Consider the following 14,149-nt stretch of genomic DNA (forward strand, 5'->3'; position numbering starts at 1 on the left):
TCATCAAAGCTAGCAAGAGAGATGAAGTCTACTAGGAAGTCATAATCTATTATAACTTATTTGTAGAAATGGCATCCTCTTAGCATCACCATGTTCTATAGGAGAGAAGCAAGTTTAAATTACACAAGGATTATAGATAACAGGAGGCAGGGATCACTGGGAGCCATCATAGAGTCTGCAAAACACATTTTGGTATTGAAGAAGAGGAAGAAGGATGAAGGACAAAGAGGAAGGAGGAGAGAAGGGGGAGGGGAAATACAAAGTGAAAATGGAAAGGAAGTGAGAAGGTGACCTTCACATCAACTTTTTTAGGGAAGTTGTAGAGTGCTCTCAGGAAAGGTGATTAGAAAACTAATTTTGAGTTATTAAAAATAATAATGATAAAAAGAATGACTTGAAAAAGATTGCAAGCCAGTTTGGAAGTAACTTGTAAAGTTGATAGCAGGAAAAAAAAAAAGATTAGGACAAGTTATTTTTAGATATTTTTAGTTCAAATTAAGAAGACTTTTAGCAGAAATGGAACAAGATATTATATAAAAAGAACAATAATATTTTGGAAAACATTTCTCAGTTTTCCATTTCTTAGCAATAATGAAAAATCATTATTAATGAAAAATCACTTATTAGTGATTACTAATGGAAATCTCTTAAAAATAAAAAGTTTTGGTTCTTCCGGGAAAATGGCGACTCCCGCTCGTGCCCCGGAGTCGCCGCCGGCCGCGGATCCAGCGCCAGCTGAGGGGCCCGCTGAGGAAGCCGACTGCCCCGCGCCGCGCCAGCCTCAGCCCCCGCAGAATGTTCTCGTTGCCCCGCGGCTTCGAGCCCCAAGCTCTAGAGGACTTGGGGCAGCGGAGTTCGGCGGAGCTGGGGGAGATGTTGAAGCGCCAGGAGAGACTTTTGCGCAACGAAAAATTCATTTGCAGATTGCCCGACAAAGGTAAAAAGATCCTAGACACTGTTGCCAAACTGAAAGCTGCCATTGCAGAGCGTGAAGAGGTTAGAGGAAAACGTGAACTGTTTCATTCTGCTAGTTTAGACTGTAAGCTAAGGCAAAAAGTAATTGCAGGAGTTGATGTGGATATAGAAAAGGCCCAGAGTTCTGACCGAATACTTGATACTTCATCACCAGGTCATGCCTGTTCCTTTGTAGATAACATCAAATCATCTAACACAACCTCAGAAAAACAGGGACTTGTACATCCTACTCAAAAAGGTGATGAAGAGATTCCAGAGGCTGAGTACGCAGTGAACAAGTGCCCAGCTTCCCACAATAGATTCAGGGGATCTTCCTCACTTGAAGCGAGAGAGCATCTCCCTCAGCATTGTGTTTCAAGTCAAGCAGAAGATACTTCCAGCAGTTTTGACAACCAGTTTATTGATAAGTTCCAAAGGATCACAATTGCAGACCAAGGTATACATCACTTGGAAGAAAACACAAGCGCTGAAAACTTGATGGGCCTTCGTGATAGGACTCCTAAGAAGCCCCATTACATGGAAGTGTTAGAAATGCGAGCCAAAAATCCAGTGCCCCCACCACATAAATTTAAAACTAATGTTTTGCCATCACATCATAATGACCCACCTAGTCATTCTCAGAGGGGAGAGTCTCCTGTTTCCTTGGCAGAGCGGCGGCGCAGGGACAAGCAGCATCTTGATGACATCACAGCAGCGCGGCTCCTGCCACTTCACCATCTGCCTGCACAGCTGCTTTCCATAGAAGACTCTTTGGCACTTCAGAAACAGCAGAAACAGAATTATGAGGAGATGCAAGCAAAGCTCGCAGCACAAAAATTAGCTGAAAGACTGAATATTAAAATGCAGAGTTATAATCCAGAAGGGGAGTCTTCAGGGAAGTACCGAGAAGTAAGAGATGAAGATGATGATCAGTCCTCTGATGATGAATTATGAAGATGGGCATTGGAATTATCTCCTAAATCTTCTACTCTTGAGAAGTCATTATCTTCCATCAGACTTTATAACAAGTATCAAGATTGGTGTCAGACACTGTTGAGGGAGAAAACTTTATAAAGTTACAAAAACGTTGCTACAAGAAAAAGCTCAGTTTGTCTTTCAGAAGATGATCTTCATGTGATTGAAAAGTTTAATATTTCAATATTGTGTTTAACCATATTGTATTAAAATTTTGCGGTATGTTGTGCATTGGTCTGATATTTTAGTATGTAGTGGAATATGTTTTTTTCCTTTCAAATGGAAGTAGATAGCTTCACTTTTTTCTTATCTTACCTCTATAAAATAGCATTTATTATGTCTTTCAGTGAAACACTTAGTTGTCCCAGGTACCTAAAATAAATTAGTAAGACTTAGTTCCCTCTTTTTTTTGAGCAGTGAAGGGAGTACAGTCCAAAGCATTGTGTGTATGCTTACTTGGAGTAATTGAGATCTGGGATGTGAATTACCTTGAAAGACACTCATAGAAAAATGCTTCACAAATGTTTGTTTTATTCTCTTGTCTTCCCCTAGGAAGATTGTTCTTACTTCTGATTAGGAATAAGGAATATTTTGAGGAGATGCTAGAGGGGCAGAGGGTTTTTTAGATGACCAGATTTGCCTGGAGTAAGTTGTGGTATAGGAAATGCAGCTGAGAGCTAAGTGAAAGGAGTAGTTGTTCTCATGCTTTACTTGACTGGAGTTCTTTGCTCTCACAGTTGAGGTTCATGTGTAGCACATTCATGTTTTGGTATGAGAACCGGTTATTTTTTCAAAGTTAACTGAATTGTCAGTTGTCAGTACTTTGCTTCCTCCTCCCCATACCCCTCTCCACCGCCAAGAGGCATATATAGGCTGCAGAAACCTCAATCTCCTATATATACATGTTCCTGTCATTTTAAATGATTATATGGTTGTCTCCAGAGAAATTATGTTATTAAAAAAATTCTTTGTTTAATGTGGAGCCTTTAAAAGTATTCAAAGAAAAAATAAAATATTAATTAGAACAACTCCAAAAAAAAAATAAATAAATAAAAAGTTTTTAAATTCCACAGTCTTGTATGTTATCTTACACATTGACAAAAACAAAAAAAAAAAGAAAAGTATAAATAAAGACAAGAAGCACTCCCCTGGTCTTCTCCTTGGTTTTCTCAAGAAGCATTTGTGACGATGTCTACAGTCTTCCTTTTCTCCATTCTCTTCATTTCTTCAACTTTAGAATAACCTGAATATTACTTTATTGGACTAAACGCCTTATTATTTCAATTTTGAAAAATAAAGTTGGCACTAATTACAATAACAAATCAATATAGGTTCCATGGGTTGAAACAAATGTGCCATATTAATATGTTAACTAAAGGGCAAACTCAGTACAGAGTACATGGGAAATTTCTGTGGTATCTCCATAATTTTTCAAAAACTATCCCAAAAATAATGTTTATAAATATTTTAAAAAGTGAATCAACACATCAAAAGATTATATATTATGATTCAAGTGGGCTTTATCCCTGGCATGCAAGCCTGGTTTAACATATGCTAATCAATCATTGTAATAGATCACATGGACAAAATGAAAGATGAAAACCACATGACTATTTCAATTGATGCTGAAAACATGTTGAACAATTTTCAGTACTCCTTCCTGATAAAAGCTCTTAACAATTTAGGTATAGAAGAAAAGCTTCTCAACATAATTAAAGTCATTTATGAAAACCCACAGCTAACATCATAATCAGTGGAAAGTAACTGAAGCCTTTCGCACTAAAAAATAAACAGTATCCAAATCAGAAAGGAAGAAGTAAAATTATCTCAATATGCCTAATCTATTTGTAAAACACCCGCTAAGTTTTCATACACAAAAACTGTTGAAACTAACATAAATATATAGTTTCAGTTTATGAAATCAATGTATAAAAATTAGTAGCATTGAAGCCAGGTATGGTGATACACATCTGTAATCCCAGCAACTTGAGAGGCTGAGGATTGCAAGTTCAAGACTGGCCTCAGCAACTTCGTAAGGCCCTAAGCAACTTAGCAAGACCCTGTTATCAAATCAAAAAAAGAAAAGGGTTGGGGAGGTGGCTTAGTGGTTAAGCACCCCTGGATTCAAACCCCAGTTCCAAAAAAAGAGAGAGAAAAAGGAAAAGAAAAAAATCTGTAGCATTTCTACACAGAAATAACAACTCTATTGAAAGAGAACTCAAGAAAATAATCCCATTAATAATAACCTTTTAGGGGCTGGGGATGTGGCTCAAGAGGTAGCGGGCTTGCCTGGCATGCTTGCGGCCCGTGTTCGATCCTCAGCACCACATACAAACAAAGATGTTGTGCCCGCCAAAAACTTTTAAAAATAAATAAATAAATAAATATTTAAAAATTCTCTCTCTCTCTCTCTCTCTCTCTCTCTCTCTCACTCACTCTCTCTTAAAAAATTAACAATAACCTTTTAAAAAATTTAACTAAGGAGGTAAAAGATTTGTACACTTAAAATTTTAAAACGTTGAATAAAGAATAGAATAAAACACAAATAAATGTAAAGAAATCCCCTGCTCATGAACAGGAAGAATTAATAATATTAAAATGACCATATTGGGCTGGGGTTTTGGCTTAGTGGCAGAGCACTTGCCTAGCATGTGTGAGGCCCTGGGTTTGATCCTCAGCACCACATAAAAAAATAAACTAAATAAAGGTATTATGTACATTTATAACTAAAAATATTTTTTTTTTAAAAATCCCATACTACCCAAACCAACATATAGATTTAACACAATCTCTATTAAAATTCCAATGGCATTCTTCAAAGAAATAGAAAAAAATCCAAAAATTTATATGAAACTACAAGAAAACCCAAATAGACAAAGCAATATTTTCTGGCAGCATCACACTTCCTGATTTAAAATTATATTTCCGAGTTATAGTAAAGAAAACAGTATGGCACTATTATTTAAAAACAAACAAACAAAAAAGGAAACAGTCCAATGGAACAGAACAGAAAGCACAGAAGTAAATCCAAAGATAGAAAGCTAATTTTCTTTTTTTTTTTACCATATGATTTATTTTTATTTTTTTAGTCATACATGACAGCAGAATGTATTTTGACATATAATACATACATGGAATGCACATACATCAATCATATTGTCTATTCTATTCTGCTGCCCTTCCTATCCCCCCTGCTCCTCCCCTCCTCTCCCATCCTTTCTCTCTATCCAATCTCATGTGACACACTTTTTTTTCTTTTTCTCATCACAACATCATATATGTATTCTGTATAACAATGAGGTTCGGGCTGGGGATGTGGCTCAGCGGTAGCGTGCTCGCCTGGCATGCGTGCGGCCCGGGTTCGATCCTCAGCACCACATACCAACAAAGATGTTGTGTCCGCCGAGAACTAAAAAATAAATTAAAAAAAAAAAAAAAAAAATGAGGTTCTCCTTCCATCTTCCATGCAACTCCCTTTCTCCCTCTTTTTCCCTTAGAAAGCTAATTTTCAACAAAAGCACCAAGCAGACACAATGGGAAAGGAGAGTCTCCACAATAAACAGTCCTGAGGAAACTGGATCTCCACATGCAATATAAAGAAATCGGACCTTTATCTTACACCATACAAAATGAGTAAAAGGCTTAAATGTAAGACCTAAAACCATAAGCCTCCTAGGAGAAAACCTAGGGGGAAACTGCTTGATAATGGCCTTGGCAATGATATTTTGTATAACACACTTAAAAGTTCAAAAATGCTTTATTAAGGGGGCTTGGGTTGTGGCTCAGTGATAGAGCACTTGCCGAGTATGTGTGAGGCACTGGGTTTGATTCTCAGCACTTCATGTAAATAAATAAATAAAACAAAGGACAATCAACAACTAGTAAAAATATGTTTTTTAAAAAATGCTTTATTAGTGATATGAATAGGAAAAGAAGAGATCAAACTATACCTGTTTGCTGATGGCATGATTCTATATTTGGAAGACCCAAGAAACTCCACCAGAAAGTTTCTAGAACTCATAAAGGAATTCAGCAAAGTAGCAGGATATAGAATTAACACCCATAAATCACTTGCATTCCTATACATCAATGACGAATCAACTGAAAGAGAAATCAGGGAAAACTATCCCATTCACAATAGCCTCAAAAAATTAAAATATTTGAAAAGCAATCTAACAAAAGAGGTGAAACCCTCTACATTGAAAACTACAGAACACTAAAGAAAGAAATTAAAGACCTTAGAAGATGGAAAGACCTCCCATGTTCTTAGACAGGCAGAATTAATATTGTCAAAATGGCCATACCACCAAAAATACTATACAGTTTTAGTGAAATTAAAATTCCAATGATGTTCTTCATAGAAATAGAAAAATCAGTCATGAAATTCATTTGGAAAAACAAGAGACCCAGAATAGCCAAAGGAATCCTTAACGAGAAAAGGGACACAGGAGGTGACATATGAGACCTTAAATTATACTACAAAGCTATAGTGACAAAAAAGGGCATGGTATTGGCACAAAAACAGACATGAAGACCAATAGAACAGAATAGAATACAAAGTCATACCTACATAAATACAATTATCTCATACTAGACAAAGGCATCATAAACACGCACTGGAGGAAAGAAAGTCTCTTCCACAAGTGGTGCTGGGAAAACTGGAAATCTATTACGTGGTAGAATGAAACTGAAACTCTCTCACCCTGTACAAAACTCAACTCAAAATGGATCAAGGACCTCAGCATTAGACCAGAGACTCTGCGCCTTCTAGAAGAAAAAGTTGACCCAACTCTCCACCATGTTGGCCTCGGAACCAACTTCCTCGCAACACGCCTAAAACACAAGAAGTAAAATCAAGAATAAATAAATGGCACAGTATCAAACTAAAAAGCTTCTTCACCACCAAGGAAACAATCAAGAATATGAATAGACAGCTTACAGAATGGGAGAAAATTTTTACCACCAGCACCTCAGATACAGCATTAATCTCCAGGATATCCAAGAACTCAAAAAACTTCACACCAAAAATAATAATAATAATGAAAATAATAACAACAACAACAACCCAATCAATAAATAGGCTAAGGAACTGAACGGGCACTTCACATAAGAAGATATGTGAATGGTCAAAAATAAATGAAAAAACATTCAACCTCTCTAGCAATTAGATAAATGCAAATTAAAACTACATTGAGATTCCATTTCACCCCAATCAGAATGGCAATGATCAAAAATATAAGTAACAATAAATGCTGGCAAGGATATGGGAGAAAAGGTACACTGATGGTGGCACTGCAAAATTGGTGTCATTCTGGAAAGAAGTACAGAGATTCCTCAGAAAACTTGGAATGGAACCACCATTTGATCCAGTTATCCCACTCCTAGATTTATACCCAAAAGACTTAAAATCAGCATACTACAGTGACGCAGCCACATCAATGTTTATAGCAGCTCAATTCATAATAGTCAAGCTATGGAAACAACCTAGTTACCCTACAACAGATGACTGGATAAAGAAAATGTGGTATATATACACAATGGAATATTACTCAGCTGTAAAGAAGGATGAAATTATGGCATTTGCCAGTAAATGGATGTAACTGGAGAATATCATGCTAAGTGAAATAAGCCATTCCCCAAAATCCAAAGCCAGAATATATGGATCTCTGATATGTGGATGCTAACCCACAACAAGGAGGGGAAAATTAGAAATTCATTGGACTAGACAAAGAGGAATGAAAGGAAAGTTTGGGGGATGGGAATAGAAAAGACAGTAGAATGAATCATGCATATATTTCCTATCCTTATATATGAATACACAACCAATGTGACTCCACATCATAAACATCCACAATAATGGGATCTTAACTGGAACAAGTTATACTTACTCCATATATGTATAATATGTCAAAATACAGTCTACTGCCATGGATATCTACAAAGAACAAATGAAAAATAAAAATAAAATGAAAAAAATAATGTTTTATTATTTTGGCCACAAAAATCATAGTACCACATAAAACTAAAAACGTCCACAGCTAAGGAAACAATCAACAATAATAATATGCAACTTCAGAATAGGAAAAAAGATTTGCAAACCACATATCTGATAAAAAGGTTAGCATCCAAAATTTACAAAGAACTATTATAACTCAGTAGCAGAAAAACAAATGACTGGGTTTTAAAATGGGAAAAGGATTTTAACAGACATTTCTCCCCCCCAAAAAACATAAAAATGTCCTTCAGATGTATAAAAAGATGCTTAACATCATTATCATCAGGAAAATGCAAATTAAAGCCACTGTGAGCCAGGTGCAGTGGTGCAGGCCTATAATCCCAGCAGCCCAGGAAACTGAGGCAGAAGGACCACAAGTCAAAGCCAGCCTCAGGAAAAATGAGAGGCTAAGCAAGCTATGGAAACAACCTAGGTACCCTACAATAGATGACTGGATAAAGAAAATGTGGTATATATACACAATGGAATATTACTCAGCTGTAAAGAAAGATAAAATTATGGCATTTGAGACCTGTCTGTAAATAGACCCTGTCTCTAAATAAAATACAAAATAGGGCTGGGGATGTGGCTTAGTATTCGAGTGCCCCTGAGTTCAATCCCTGGTGTCAAAAAAAGAAAACCCACACTGTGAAATAGCACCTCACAGCTGTTAAGATGGCTATCATCAAAAAGACAAGAGACAACAAATGTTGGCAAGGGGGGGTAGAAAGGGAATCCTAGGACACTATTGGTAGGAATGTAGATTGGTACAGACACTATGGAAAACAGCATGGAGCTTCATAAAGAAATTAAAAATAGAACTACCATATGACCCTCTGGGTACATGTCCAAAGAGGATGAAATCCCCACCTCAAAAAGATACATTCACTCTGAAGTTTACTGCAGCGTCAGTTACGATAGCTAAGATATGGAAATGCCTAAGCGTCCATTAACAGACAAATGGATAAAGAAAATGTGACATAATAACATAGAGCCTAGAAAAATAAAATGTGATATGAATATTACTTTTTTCATATACTATATATAAAAATACACGTGTGTGTGTGTGTGTGTGTGTGTGTGTGTGTGTGTGTAATTTGAGCCTTAAAAAAGAAGGAGCTCCTGGGGCTAGAGCTGTAGCTCAGTGGTAGAGGACTTGCCTTGCAGGTGTGGGGCCCTGGGTTCAATCCTCAGCACCACATAAAAATAAATAAATAAATAGATAGATAGTGTCCATCTACTCTCTCTCTCTCTCTCTCTCTCTCTCTATATATATATATATATATATATATATATATTTTTTTTTTTTTCCCAAAGAAGAAGAAGGAGCTCCTGCCATTGGCCACAACATGGCTGGTCCTAGAGAACATTATACAAAGTGAAATAAGTCAAAGAGAAAGAAAAATATTTCACCATGTTACTTACAGATGGATTTTTTTAAAAACTCAAATATACAGAGATAAGGAATAAAAAAGTGGTCACCATGGGTGGAGGTAGGATAAATGGAGAGATGTAGGTCAGTGGATACAAAGCAGCAGATACATACCACAAGCAATTCTAGAGATCTGGTGTACAATATGAGGCCTATGCTCAATAAAATTGTTAGGCAGGGCTGGAGTTGTGGCTCAGTGGTTGAGGGCTTGTCTAGCATATGTAAGGCGGCCCTGGGTTCGTTCTCAGCACCACATATAAATAAATAAAATAAAGGCCCATTGACAACTAAATATATATATATATATATATATATATATATATATATATTTTTTTTTTTTAATGTTAGGGATTTTTGTTAAATAAGTAGATTTTAGCTACCTTGTCACAAAAAAAGTAACCATGTAAAATGATAGATGTGTTAATCTGCTTCTTTCCAGTAACCATTTTATTATCTACATAAGTCCCATAACATTGTGGTGTGGTAAAAGAAGGTATCAGGCTGGTCTTTGCCTCTTAGATTTTCCATCAGACTCCAGATAACCACAGAAGATATATATCAAGTTATCCTTGCCATCTGTTAAATCTCCTGTCTCTTGATTTGAAAAATACACTCTCAAACCACCTCCTTGCAGAAGAAGATAGGCCTGAGCAAAACTCTCTCCAAAGAAATCCTTATACTCTTAAGATCATTCCCATCCTCTCTACCCTTTTATGACCTGTATGTGGGTAAAGGATCCCAGAATCCTGTAACCAGTTCTTAGTTTACTCCTTTGGAAATTCTGCATAAGAACTACCTCCTCCTTTAATATGCAACACTAATTATGTCTTTGGGTTTGGGAAGAAATTTCAATTTTAACATTGTTACACATGTGAACAACATCCATCACATATTTGGCAAGGGAATAAAATTAAAAACTGCTGCAACGTTTTCATGTTTTCTAGAATTCAAATGAGAAACATGAGCCAAGTCCAGTGGTGCACACTTGTAATCCTAATTTCTTGAGGAGCTGAAGCAGGAGGATTTCAAGTTCAAACCAGCCTAGGCAATTCAGTAAGACCCTATCTCATAATAAAATTTTTAAAAGGGTTGGAGTGCACAAAAATGGGAATTTATACCCCATGTATGTATGATATGTCAAAATACATTCTACTGTCATGTATAACTAAAAAGAACAAATTTTTAAAAATTTTAAAAGGGTTGGGGTATAGCTCAGAGGTCAAGCAATCCTGGGTTCAACCTCTAGTATCATTAAAAAAAGAGAAATATGACCCTAGGATAATCATAGGTAAGAACCAAGGTAATATTTTTATATACAAAGAACTTTGAAGAATTTAGAGGAAAGAAATCAAGATGATTAAGGTGTCTAAAAATTAAGGATAAAAGAATTATAGTCTCTTAAAAGTAAATGCCTAACTATAGCCTACACACATAAGAATGACTAACCCAAAGGGTTGGTGTCCGAGCTATTTTATCTAAACTCAGAATAAGTTTGACTTGGTTATGACAAAACAAATGAACTTAAATCTTGGCAGGAAGAGTTATTCAATATTTTAATGGGTTATAGATGGAGGTCATGGTTCCTTCTTTGGAGTTATATTTTAAAACAGAAGAGCTTCTCTTTGAAGTAGTTAAGCAGAAGTCTTGTTCTAAAACAGGGAAGTGACCTCTTTAATATGCTGTGAAATTTCTGAGTGTACGACTCTTGCTGATTTTTTTTCCACTCTAGTTTTTTTTTTCTCTTATTGGTGCCCTTTGCTCCAATCTTCTTTCTTTTATCCTGTACACCTCCTGTTCCAGCATCTTGTGCAAGCTGTTTCTAGGAGGCAGAATTACTGGTAGTTAGCTTTTGACTACTGTTTAGGAAAAGGAGTGAAGACAGACTCTCAATCCATAACTAAAACACAGCTCTGTGCCTGGATTTATGATTCTGAAAGACCTTGAGATGTTTTCTCATCTTTACCACCCACAGAATTTCCTTCTAAAGTCTGAACTTAATTTTAATATCCTATAGAATTCTGTAAAGAGGAAGCCTTCAAAGGTTTTGAGAGTCTGCCAGTTTATGGAAGGTTTTTATTGGCTGCAAGTTATGATTGAAATTATCTACTTGCTATTCAGTTTAATATGTTAAGAGAGATTTCTAAATGGGCTGCCTCGGGTTTTGCGGTGCTGTCTAGAATGATAATGTAAAAACTGTACAACAGCAAGGGAGACAAAAGATAAAGTCAGAAGAAAACAGCTCAAATGACCTCCTCCAAAAATTTAATAAACACTCTCTATGCTTTTGTTACACATTCCCTCTGTCCTTCAACTCTAGTGACTATTATCTCTGCATATGAAATTTCCAAGTGTTTAATGAATTCCGATGTGTGTGTGGATATAATAAATACATGTATATAACATATATATGAGTTTGCTGGCACATGAGACATATCATATTTCCAAACCTCAATGAAGAAGAAAAAAATATTTTTGGAGAAGGAAACTGATATTTGCATATAGATAGATACACGAATATCAAACTCCCAGCTTACTATTCCTTCCATCACTCTGAATCCCTGCAGCCAAGGTATGGCCAGCACTACAGACCCTCTTTTCTCCATCTCAGGAATTCCAGTTATTTCATATGTAGAAAATGAAGCATATGATGAGTTCATAATGCAAAAACCTTCATGTGTAGGAAATTCAAGTATTTATCATTATCTTCAACAGAACCAAACAGATCACACAGGGAAGGACATTTTAAAAACCTGTGATAAGGTATTGACTGAGAAGATTCAATAATCCAACCTGGTATTTCTGCAAGAGCTAATTCAAAGGACCAAGGTATCATTCCAGAAAACCAACTTGAAAAGAAAAGAGGCTTATTTTTGTAATCAATCTTTCTTCAGTAGGGTTGGTTTCCATAGCCACAGGCTTTTTAGATTTTTAGCCAGCTGGTCTGGCTAATGATGACCCTGGGGAGGCAACAATATGGGTCTACATTTCTCCACCCTATTTGCAAAACACAGCCAAATTAGTTCTAGAAGTTGTCTGAGAAGGAGACTCTTTTTCAAGTGTGGACAATACTCAACTCTCAGGTCACCAACATCCTCTGGAGAGGAGTAGATAGTAACTTTTTGTCTGTAATCCAATACCCCCATAGGAAGCAATAATAGTGCCATGGAATCCTCCTCAGCCTGAGGAAAAGGAAAAACAACTCTTCCGCCCCCTTGTCAAACAGTTCAAATGGTTTTCACTGATACTCAGAACTCCCAAGTTTCCTTTCTGAACCTCAACTGCCTCATCAGTAAATTGAAAGGCTTGCTCAGACCCTCCGTGACCCAACACCCTGTGATTCTGCTCCCTGACCTAACAATTTTTGTTCCACCATACACATTTTTCTTCATCCCTTCTCTTCCATTTCTCTTTTTCAATGCTAGCTATAGACCCACTTTCTAGCACACCTAAATGACACACCTTCGATTTATTAAGCCAAAAGTCACATAATTTCTCTGCCTTTGTAACTCAACTGCCTCCTTTGTTTTAGCTCTAGACTGAATTGGAAACTAAACACTCAAGCTATAGAACACTAAATTTATCAAAAATGTGTCTCATTTTAAATGCACAGTAATGTCTTTGTTGATCCTACTGATTTTCCATGCTACTTTTGAATTTCTCTGCTTTTCTGACAAATTTAATTATACGGTCTACACATCACCTTTCCTATTGTCACTAAACAGTCACCAAATCTCTTCTTAAACACCTCAGATTACATTTCCTCTACACTCCACTGAAATATCTATCTTGAAGGTCACTAATGACTAACTCTTGAAGCTAAAACAAATGAATTTTTCTCAGTTCTCGTTATCCTTAATATTTTTTCAGCATTTGACACAGCATTATCAACATTTAATGATTTTTTAAAAATTATTTCCTCTCTTGAATTCTCTGACACTTCTATCCAGATGTTCTCTTCTGTGGCTACTCCTTCTCCATTTTCTTCACTGGTATAGCTGTTACCTCTTAGATTCTGCAATTTTTCACACTCAATTCCTCTAAAAACTTACCCAAAGTGGTACCTGTGATTTTCAAGTCTATAGCTCTGAGCTCTCAGGGCTACATAGACAGCTATTGAAAACTCCCTTCATTAAATATTCTCTTGTGAATTTTCAAATCAACATACCTAAACATACCTAAAGTTGAAGGCTTTATCTTACCAGTCCTCAAACTAGTTACTCTCTAAATCTTCTACCTCTCTAAATATTCTCTACTTAGTCAGTAAAAACATCCCCCTAGAGACCTAGAAACATTCATTTACACTTTAATGAAGATGGATTTATTGCCTTTTTTGTGATTCATCAAGTTTATGATATAATATGCATGAATACATAGGTGCAGACTTCATCATTAATTCAAGGCAGTGTATAATAAGAAATAAACAAGTATGTGGATTGAGTGGCCTCCAACCTTTTTTATTTTGCAACCCCATTAAAATTTAAAACATTTTTATCAAAATATATGTAAAGTAAATAAAATACATATTTCATAGAATATATATTTATAATATATAATATATTTTTTCATCATTAAACTTGTTTATTTTGTGCTTTTTTATTTATATATAACAGAATGTATTACAATTCTTATTACATATATAGAGCACAATTTTTCATATCTCTAGTTGTATACATAGTATATCCACACCAATTCATGTCTTTATACATGTACTTATATGATAATGATCATCATATTCCACCAGCATTTATAACCCCATGCTTCCTCTCTTCCCCTCCAATCCCTCTGTCCTATCT

General features: G+C 35.9%; 1 pseudogene; it reads left to right on the plus strand.

The window, feature by feature from the left end:
- The first annotated feature begins 672 nt into the window (after nt 1–672).
- On the plus strand, nt 673–2,158 carry LOC144253966 (DNA-directed RNA polymerase II subunit GRINL1A pseudogene; annotated as a pseudogene).
- Nucleotides 2,159–14,149: the final 11,991 nt, after the last annotated feature.

The sequence above is a fragment of the Urocitellus parryii genome, chromosome 3 (assembly GCF_045843805.1).
Source record: "Urocitellus parryii isolate mUroPar1 chromosome 3, mUroPar1.hap1, whole genome shotgun sequence".
NCBI lineage: Eukaryota > Metazoa > Chordata > Mammalia > Rodentia > Sciuridae > Urocitellus > Urocitellus parryii.